The sequence below is a fragment of the Elephantulus edwardii genome, unplaced genomic scaffold (assembly GCF_000299155.1).
Source record: "Elephantulus edwardii isolate Elephantulus edwardi_28Jun2011 unplaced genomic scaffold, EleEdw1.0 scaffold00321, whole genome shotgun sequence".
Lineage (NCBI taxonomy): Eukaryota > Metazoa > Chordata > Mammalia > Macroscelidea > Macroscelididae > Elephantulus > Elephantulus edwardii.
Genome location: NW_006400071.1, coordinates 1,826,950 through 1,838,101, shown reverse-complemented (window position 1 = coordinate 1,838,101; position 11,152 = coordinate 1,826,950). Strand labels below are relative to the sequence as shown.

At 41.6% G+C, this 11,152-nt stretch overlaps 1 pseudogene; it reads right to left on the bottom strand.

Moving 5' to 3' along the window:
• Positions 1-4,851: 4,851 nt before the first annotated feature.
• Positions 4,852-8,999, bottom strand: LOC102861854 (annotated as a pseudogene).
• Positions 9,000-11,152: the final 2,153 nt, after the last annotated feature.

The window sequence follows — 11,152 nt, the reverse complement described above, 5'->3', positions numbered from 1 at the left end:
GTTCTCCAGAGTCAACCATTTTGAATAATATTGCATGAGTTCCTTGTTTTTTAATGCAGCATAGTATTCCATTGTGCGAATATACCACAGCTTCTATCACTAATTCTTATATCCTCTACTTCACTTTCCTCGGGCAAAGTGCAGGAAGAAAAGAAATATAGAATATAAAAAAAAAAAAAACCAAAACAAATAAACAAAAAACCAAAGACTATCCAGAAACTAAGACCTTATTGTTAGTGTTTCTTTACCCAAAAGAATAAACAAATGTGACTTTGAGGAAGTGTAACCAGGGTACTCCTTAGAGTCAAGGATGTACATACAACTTCCTTTTTCATGCTCTGGGAGGTTGAGGTCTAGGAAGCAGATACCATATGTGGAAGGTCAGCAAACTTAAGGAAGACTCACAGCAAGAAAGATTGAGACAGTGACTGCAAGTGAACGTAGTGGAGATTGTGAGAACAGCATAGGCTGGGGGCAAAGCTTTGACCTGTTGTTCATAGGGTCTCAATGAATTCACTTGAGGGCACTGGATAGACTGTCCAGCCACTCAGGCCTGCAGGGCAGGAAGGGTGACAGCCAGGAGGATGTGAGTGACTTGACCAAAGTACATGGGTGTCTCCTTTGCTAGGCTCTTGTTTTGTTGTTAGGTGCCACTGAGGTGAGCATGACCCATAGTGACACTAAGAACAACAGATCTGAGCAACAGATCCTGTCCCATCCTCACAGACTCTGATACACTTGAGCCCATTGCTGCAGTCACTGTGTCAATGCATCTGGTTGGGATTATTCCGTTCCTCCACTCTCCCCCATCTTTCCAAGCATGATGTCCTTCTCCAAAATACAACCTCGTCTAACAACATGCCCAAAGTATGTGAGATGAAGGTTTATCATCTTTGCCTCCAAGGAGCACTCTGGCTGCACTTTCTCCAAGACATATCTGTTTGTTTTTTTAGTAATCCATGAGATATTCCGTAATCTTCTCCAACACCTTATTTCAAAGGCATCAATTCTTCTTCTGTCATCCTTATTCATCATCCAAGTCTCAGCAGCATAGCAAGTGATTAAAAAGACCATGGTCTGAATCATGCGCAATTTAATCCTCAAAATAGATCATTGTTCCTCAGTAATTTGGAGAGGACTCTCAATATAGACTTTCTCAGTGCAGTATGTCTCCTGATAGCCTTATTGCTGATACTAAGTCAAATGCTAGACTTTTAGATTATTCTTATCATGAGAACCCTACCCAAAGGTGGTGGTGGTGGTTGTTGATTATTGCCTTCAAGTCGAGCACAACTCTTAATGACCCTGTGAACAAAAGCCGCTCTATAACTATTGACATTTATCATAGCTCATAGAGTTTCCAGAGACATGTGCTTTAGAAAATTCCTGCTTTTGGCCACCCTTAGGTTTTTGGAGTTTCTTAATGTATTACTGCAATTGAGTTCAATTATCTCCATTGGGATAATTACTTATACACTTTGAACATCCTGTAGAGTTTTTATATTCTTTTAAAATTGGCCAATCTCTGTTCTGGTCCAGGTTCTGTGCTGTAGGCTGAGGATATGGAGATGTGTCTGTTCTCCCAGAGAACTGAGGGTGCAGTGGGGCAACGAAGCAGGTAAATACAGTGCAGTACAAAGAATGCAGGACAACATGCTTTGGCAAAGGAGAGAGTCATCAAAGAAGAGGATGAGATGATACTGATTGCAAAGATAGCACAGGACCCGTGAGTGCTTCATTCTGCTCTCTACATAGGTTGCTGTGCAATACCAAATAACAGCAACACAATGAATACTACACTTAGGTCATGTTGTGGTACAGAAACAAGTCAAACAGCATAATATATGCAGAGCTGGTGGGGGGAAAATTATGTGTTTCATGTGTAATGTACTAATCAGCAGTCAGGGAGCATTCCAAATTATTGCAGAACAATGATGTCAGATTGAATGCTAAGGTGTGCCAGATTCAGGTCATAATTTTCCCAATCATTTGTTATGCATTGGAGAGCTGGACAATGAATAAGGATGCAGAAGAAAAATTGATACCCTTGAATTGTGCTGTGGGAGGAAAATGCTAAATATACCATCAATTGCCAAAAAAACAGATAAATAGGTTGGAGAAAGTGCAGCCAGAATGCTCCTTGGAGGCAAAGATGACAAAGCTTCATCTCACATAGTTTGGGTATATTGCTGAGAGCAGGACACCATGCTTGGAAAGGTAGAGAGAGGGTAGAAGAGAGGAAGACTCACCATGAGATGGGTTGACACTGTGACTGCAGCAATGTATGTAAATATGTCAGAGATGATGAGGATGGCACAGAGTAAGAGGCTTCAGATCTGTTGTTCACAGGGTTGCTATGAGTCATAATTGACTCACCCGCACCTAACCGCAACAATAGTGGCTGGAGTAATGGGGGTGGGTGTGTCAGAGACAGTAAGGCTTGTTCAAGAGAGAGCAGAGTTCAGAGCTGTTGTACATAGAGTTCCTATGAGCCACAGGCAACTTGGCGACACATAACAACAAAAACAAAACAACTGACATCTTTCTGGTGTCTGTAGAGGAAATCTATTAGAGGTGAGCCTGGGTAAAGGAAATAATTCAGGCAAAAGATAATGAGGTTTTAAATGAAGGCAGAGTTAGCTGGGATGAGAAAAGGGACTTAATTATATTATATCTGTAAGGTAAGATAGTCAGATAGGCCACTGGTGGAATTCAGAGCTGAGGGAGAGGATAGAATCAAGAAGAGTTTCTAGAATTCCATCTCCATAGACTGGTGGTGTCATCGAATGAGATAGGCATGAAAGGAGGGATGTCTTTAGTGGAAAAAGAGGTCTAGTTTGGTGTGTTTTCTAGGTTGAACTCTTCTAAGCTGTAAGAGAATGAATTTCTGTTTCTGTTAAAGCCTTCCACTTTGCTTTATCGATTATAGCAGCACTAATGAGTTGGAAGCAGGAGCTGCATCCACTTCCTAAACAACATGCCTCTGGAAACTCTATGAGCTTTTCAGAAACGATGACAGTTCTAGAAAGGCTTTAGGCCCTTTTTTCATAGGGTTGCTATGAGTCATGCTCAACTCGACAGCAATCAACAACAACAAGATGACTAAGATAATAGGAAACATTTGAAATTGTTTTCATGTCATTGTTGATTTGGTCATTTTTTTGTTGTTGTTGTTAGGTACCATTGAGTCAAGTGAAACTCTAGTGACCCTCTGAACGGGGCTGAACCCTGCCCTATCTTCATTATCTCTGACACACTAGAACCTAATGTTGAAGCTGCCAGATCAACCCATCTCATTGTACGTCTTCCTCTCCTTGGCTGGCTCTCCATCTTTCCAATGTGATGTTCCTTTCCAGGAAGTAGCTTCACCTACCTACGTTTCCAAAGTATGAAAGATGAAACTTCACCATCTTTGCCTCCAAGGAGCACTCTGGTTTCACTTTTTCCAAGATATATCTATTTATTCTTTTGGCAGTCCATAGAATACTCAGCACTCTTCTACAACACCACAACTCAAAGGTATCAATTCTTCTGTCATCTTTATTCACTGTCCAGTTCTCTGGACATTTACAGCAGGTGACTGAGAAGACCATGGTCTGAATCAAGTGCACCTTAGATTTCAAATTGACATGATTATTTCTCAGTAACTTGGAGAGGACATTGACAGTGCCCAATGCAATACATCTCCCGATTTCCTGACTGCTGGTGCAAAGGGTATTGATTGTTGAGTGAAGTAATTTTGTTTGTTTTTCCTTTTTTATGTGTTTTGTTCTGTTTTTGAGTGTTGTGGTGTGTTAGGGTCCCAAATCCATGGTATTTCCATGCACCGTGAGATAAAATGTGGCCTTGTTTGGCATCATCCCCATGATTGGTTTCATGTCAGACCACTGTGATCTATAGAGTGTGCATTAGTTGATTTACAGATGTATCACTGGGCCACTAATCCCTGCATATGATGATCTTCACGAACTATAAAAATGGACTCCATCCTATAGCAGGGAGATATAAAAGTGTTCATCATCTGACTAGATGGGATGATTAATAACACAGAAGCATGTATGATTACTATGTATGATAACCTATGTTATTGTTGTTATATGCCATCAAGTCACTTGTAACTCATAGCAACCCTATGTATAATAGCCCTAAACCCTGTTCTATCCTGTGCCAACCTTATTGTCTCTTACACATCTACCCCCACTACCCCAGTTACTGACTCGACCCATCATATCGATGGTCTTCCTCTCTTGTGCTGTCCCTTCACCCTCCCGAGCATGATGTCCCTCTCCAAGGACTGGTTTTTCCTAGCAATATGACCAACGTATGTCAGACGAAGCATCAGAATCCTTGTCTCCAAGGAGCAGCCTGGCTTCATACCTCTAGGATGAGCCCGTTTGTTCTCCTAGCCGCCCACAGTATATTCAATACTCTTCCCAAGCACTGCAGCTCAAAGGCATCAATTCTCTTTCTATTGTCTCTAGTCATTGTCCAGCTTTCTGATGCATAGCAAGTAACTGCAAAAACTATGACCTGTATCATGGTCTATGGCCAATGATAACCTATAGATGACTAAAATGTATTAACAAAGTTACCAAGAAATTAAGCTTCAGAAGAAGGATCGGGAAGGTAGAAAGATGAAACATGTTTTATAAAATGCCAAGAAAATGGCAAGATTAAAACTTCAAATATTACTGAGACACACAAGGATGATTCAGGATAGACCAGGGTTCTGGTCCATCCTTCATTGGGTTTCTATGAGTTGTACTGAACTTGACTGTACATAACAACAACAACAATCTAGACATAGGTTCATGGGATTGTCAGTCAATTTGCCCAATACTGTTTTGTAAATTACTCCCCCACTCTGTAGTCGGTTAAGTAGTGTCTGATGTCTTTATCTTGTGAATAATCATCTAGGATACGGTAATCAAGCTCTATTCCTCTAGATCAGAAGAAGTAAGAGACCAAGAAAGCAAAGATGATCTACCTGTTGCCATGAACTGCTCTCTTGATCATGATCAAAGAATCAATAGATGGATCTTTTTTTTTTTTTAAGGCTGTAGAAAAGAGAAGACAAATGTGAAGAAGAATTTCAGGTGCTTCCAGCATTAATCTTGTTAAAACAGGAAGAACCTTTGAAATTATTACTCTGATAAAATTTTGAATTGCTAACTGAAATTATTCCCATCCCATAAAATAAGCTAAACGACTATCAAAATAAATCAATTAAGCATGTTCAACATAAATTCTGTGCTCTTTTAAAAATTATAAAGCTGAAATCAAATTGTCAGCAGTCATTTTCACACATAGATGAAAATTTAGGGGCATAGTGAGTCTAAGATGATGTTAGTGAAACAATAGGGGTGAAAGTAGTAAGACTGGCAACACAATATGAAACATAACTATTTCTCCTGACTTGTATATTTCATTGAATGTATATATTCTAAGTATATTGTCATTAAACACACACACACACACACATACACATAGATATATATGTATAGTTGTTGCCATTTGCTGTTGAGTCTAAACCAACCCATAGCTGACCCTACTGTGAAGTTTTAGAGACAGTATGTCCCATGGGAGAAGAGTACCCATCCTTCTCTTATAGAGCATCTAGTGGATTTGAACCACATGCCTTTGGAACTGCAGCTCAGCTTCTTCTCATGAGGCCACTAGAGCTCCTCAAATAGCTTAGGTCTTGCAGAGCAGCTGGTGGACTTGGACCACATGCTTTTGGTGTAGCAGTGTCCATACCATTAGATCACCAAAGCAATATATATTTAATTATGAAGGGATATATAGTATAATAGGGAGCTCTAATGGTCCTAGAGAGAGGCAAGGATTCTGGGGCTTCGTCTGACATACTTTGGACATGTTGCCAGGAGGGACGGGTCCTTGGAGAGGGACATCATGCTTGGGAGGGTGGAGGGACAGTGCAGGAGGGGAAGACCCTCTATGAGATGGATTGATTCGGTGACTGGGGTAATCGGGATGGGTGTGTCAGAGGCGGTGCGGTTGGCGCAGCATAGAGCAGGGTTTAGAGCTGTTGTGCATAGGGTCGCTATGAGTCGGAAACGACTCGATGGCACATAACAACAACAACATAACAACAATGGTCTTAGAGTGTTAAGGAACTGTCCTGCCATCCCAAAGATACGTGGTTCGAATCTGTGAGCTGCTCCATAGGAGAAATATGGGCAATCCTCTCCTGAGTGATTTAAAATACCTCTGAAAATTCACTAGAGGGTCAGCTCTGCATTGGTTCCCACTCAGCAGTATACAACATCACATATACCAATAACCTCAAGCCCCAAACTGATTGCATTGGGAAATACGAGACCTATGCTATAGGGGACCTCTCCAAAATGCTGAGGAACAATGATGTCAGTGTGAAGACTATGGTGCACCTGATTCTTCTGAATCACCTACTACGCGTCAGAGAGATGGACTATGAATAAGGATGGCCAAAAGAGAAATGAGCTTGTGGTGTCAAAGATGAGTACTAAATATCCCATGGACTTTCAAAAGAATGAACATCTATGTCTTGGAGAAGGTGCACTCAGAATGCTCCTTGGAGACAATGATGGTGACGCTTCTTCTTTCTTACACTGGACATGTAGCAAGGAGAAGCTATTCCTAAGAAAAGGATACCATGCTTGGTAAGATGCAGGATCAGAAAAGGAGAAGACAAACCCAAATGAGAATTACTGACATGGTGACTTCAGTCCTGGGCTCTAGTGGATGGCGCAAGGTAGCAAGGTTTGGGTTGGCTGTTCATAGGGACACCATGAGTTGCACTTAACAGCACCTAAAATCAAGAACATTCTGACTCTTGACAACTCATTTGGTGTCTGAATCACTATGGAAGGAGATTTTCCACCTTTTTCCTCCAATGCTGGATTCAGATCACTGATCTTTTCAATTGTTGCTGTTTTTGTTAGGTGTCATGGGGGTCAACTCCAATTCACAGCAACCATTTGTGCTCCAGTTTGAGCCTGTGCAATTCTCACAGTCTCTGATGTGCTTAAGTCCATTATTAGAGTCACTACAACAATCCATCTCCTCGGTTAACCTTCCACTTTTCCAAGCATAATATCTTTTTCTTGTTACTGGTCACTCTTGAAAATGTGCCGAAAGTATGTGAAACAAAATCTCACCATCCTCATTTCTCAGGGGCTCTCTGGCAGACAGATTTCATTCATCCTTTGGCTGTCAATATTTTTTTCCTACACCACAAGTCAAGGCATTAATTCTTCTTTAGTCTTCTTTATTCATTGTTTAACTTTTCACAAGCAGAATTATCAACAGTAGGAAACAAACAAACCAAAAACACCCTTAACTTCACTATCAGTGGACAATGCTGGCTGAGAAATTAAACCTCAAAACTCAGAAAGACAAAAGAAAATGTGGTTTAGCGATTTGGCTAACAAAGCTTTCTACTTTCTCTCTGAATTCAAGTTCTACCATACAAAGTTCCCTTGGTTGAAAAATACAACATACTCCAGTAAGTTAACAGCATGAAGGAGGAGTCATGAGGAAAAGGTTGAGAAAGCCAGATTTAGATTCTTTTCATTCCATCAAACAGGTGAACCTGTTCCTTCACAGAAAGATGCAGGGAACAGTGAGAATGCCTCTTAGCAAAGTCCCATTTTAGTAAAGGAAAGAAAACTTGTGTCTCTTCTTCCTCTACCCCCCAAGATACTGTTTACTTGGAAAGGATTTTGCGATAAACATAGTGAAAGGACTCCAGGCAGCCACCGTTCTTCCCCCTCATCCTCATCCTCATAGGAGTCGATGCCCACTCCCTCGTAATCCTTCTGCAGGACAGCCATATCCTCTTGAGCCTCAGAAAACTCACCCTCTTCCAAGCCCTCTCCCATTTACCAGTGCACAAACACCCTCTTGACACACATCAAGTTGAACTTGTGGTCCAGGTGGGCCCAGGCCTCAGCGATAGTGGTTGTGTCTCTCAGCATGCACACAGCTCTCTGTACCTTGGCCAGGTCACCCCCGGGCACCACAGTGGATGGCTAGTAGTTGATACCAACCTTGAAACCTGTTGGGCACTGGTCCACAAACTGAATACTTGTCTGAATTGCTTGGTCTTGACGGCAGCAATGGTGGTGTTGACATCCTTGGCACCACATCTTCACAGTACAGCAGGTAGCAGGACATGTACTTGCCGTGTACTTCACCATCTGGTTGGCTGGCTCAAAGCAGGCACTGGTGATCTCTGCCACAGACAGCTGCTCGTGGTACACCTTCTCTGCAGAGATGACTGATGTGTAGGTGTCCAGAGGGAAGTGGATGCGAGGGTAGGGCACCAGGTTGGTCTGGAACTCTGTCAAGATCCATGTTCAGGGCAGAGGTCGTATATGACCTCGTTGTCCACTATGAAGGTATAGTCTGAGTGCTCCAGAGTGGTGTGGGTGGTCAGGATGGAGTTGTAGGGCTCCACTACATCTGTGGACACCTGAGGGGCTGGGTGGATGGAAAACTCCAGTTTGGATTTCTTGCCATAGTCCACAGAAATCTGCTCCATGAAGAGTGAGGTGAAACCGGAGCTCGTGCCCCCTCCAAAACTGTGGAACACCAGGAAGCCCTGAAGGCCTGTGCACTGGTCAGGCAGATGCAGGTATGGTCCAGTACCAGGTCAATGATCTCCTTGCCAATGGTATAGTGACCACGAACCTAGTTGTTAACAGTGTCCTCTTTCCCAGTGAGGAGTTATTCTGGAAGGAAGAGCTGTCAATATAGGCCATTTCGGATCTCATCAGTTATGACTCCAAATCCACAAAACCAGCCTGTGGTGTGTTTTCCAGCACCAGTTTCACAGAAGAAGGTGGTGAAGGAGTCGTCCCCTCCACCAATGGTTTTGTCACTGGGCATCCGCCCATCAGGCTGAATCCTGTGTTCCAGACAGTAGAATTCCCAGCAGGCATTGCCCATCTATGGAAACCTGCCTGCCCCATATGGACTGAGATGCATTCACGCATGATGAGTCTGGATAGTGCGTCTCACATAAAGTCGAGGTAATGGGTCTCAGTGAGAACTGCCAGTTGTGTCCCTTCTATGAAACAAAGCTGTGAGAGGAAGATAAAAGTCTCCACTCATTGCACTTGAGACAGAACCAACTCATAACTGAACTTCCCATGGTTTTCTGAAGGTGTAAATCACACAACAGATTGCCTATCCTTCTCCTGAGGAACCATGGGTGGATTCAAACTGCCAGAGAGATATGGCTTTTGCATTAGTAGCACAACAACTTCCTGGACAGAAGGATGCACTGGAGCTCCTTAAAGTATATATCTTAATTATTCTGAGCCTCAGTTTACTCATTTCTGGGTTGGAGACAACTGTATCACACAAGATTCCTGTGAATGTCAAGTCAAGTAAAATCAGATTAATAGCATTAGAAGAATGTATATGGGGAAAAAAACCCAAACACATAGCTCAGGCAGTCAATAAAAGCTTATTGATCCTGAATCTATTTACTGGCAATAATGCTGTTTTATTAAAGCACATAACACTACAAGTAAACTAAGGACTATTACACATGACAGTTAATAATATGCTCTCATCCCTCTGGGAAGAGCCTCTCTCTGTGATTATAGCGAAGAAATGTGAGACCAGGATCGTGGCTGGCTGCTCAGATCAGAGCAACATCTTGTTAGAGCCACTCAGTTTCAGATTTTTGTGCCTAGTTTTACAGATGCAGATGTTCAATTTTGTCTCAATTTTGAGAAATGGCAACACTCCAGGGGATAGATTAACACTGCCCAAATTTACAGAAGACTTATGTGTAATGTAGGTGCCAGTTTGCTTTTTAACAAATCTCATCCTAATTGGTGAGACTATTTAATATGTAACATGCATCCATTTACTCAATCATTTATTCATTACTTAGTTTTATCACGTGCCAGGCATGTGAGCAGGAGGTGAACAATAATTCTTCCTTTTTAAGGGCCAGCACACATAGATCACCATGAGTCAAAATTGATTGGTTGGCAAGTGTTTTTAGTTTGTTTTGCTAGAGACAGCAGTTTGCTATAAAGATATGGATTCACACAAACACATATAAAGGAAGATATGAATACTAGAAACCTAAATGCTACTAAAGAGAAGTTAACTCTCCTTGGAAGAATCCTAGACTATCTGAGAGTATCAGCTATTTGCCCTGGGCTGTAAAGGGTAAATAGAAGTTTCTCAGATAAAGAAAGTAAGAAAAAAAAATATTCATCTAGACAGATTGAAGAGCATTCACAAAACTACAGGAATACAAAGCAGCTGAACCTATAACTAGAAGAGGATAAAATAGATGAATGGAACCTTCTAAGAATCAAATCCCTATGCACACCAAGAAACTTCTCCAATGGGGTAAAAAGGAAAGCCACAGACTGGGAAAAAATATTTGGTAATAACATGTCTGCTAAGGGATTTATATCTAGAAATTATAGAATACTTGAGCAGCACAACAGGATAAGGGTAAACAACCCAGTTGTAAAACGGGCACAGGCTATGAACAGACACTTTACCAAAGAAGACATTCAGATGGCAAACAAACACGTGAAGACACATGAATAAGTGTTCCAAATCCCTAGCTGTCAGAGAGATGCAAATCAAAACAACTATAAAATATCATCTCACCCCACTAAGAATAGGAAAATTCAACAGAGCAGCAAACAATAAATGCTGGTGAGGTTGTAGAGAAACTGGAACCCTTTTTCACTGATGGTAAGAATGTAAAATGGTACAACCACTATGGAAGGCTGTATGGCACCTTCTCGAAAAGTTGAAATAGAAATACCATTTGACCCAGCAATTCCACTACTTTGAATATACCCTAAGAAACCAGAGCTGCTACCCAAGAAGATACATGCACACCCATGTTTATTGCTGTGCTGTTCACAATAGCAAAGGGATGGAAACAATTCACATGCCCATCAACAAATTAATGGATAGAGAAGCTGTGGTATATTCACACAATGGAATATTGTATCGCACTGAAAAACAAGGAATTCATGAAATACTATACAAAATGAGTGACTCTGGAGGACGTGATGCTGAGGGAAATGTCTAAGTCACAAAAGAGCAAATACTGCATTGCTGTAAAACAGGACTGGCAATGGTGTTGGGGGAAACTAAAAAA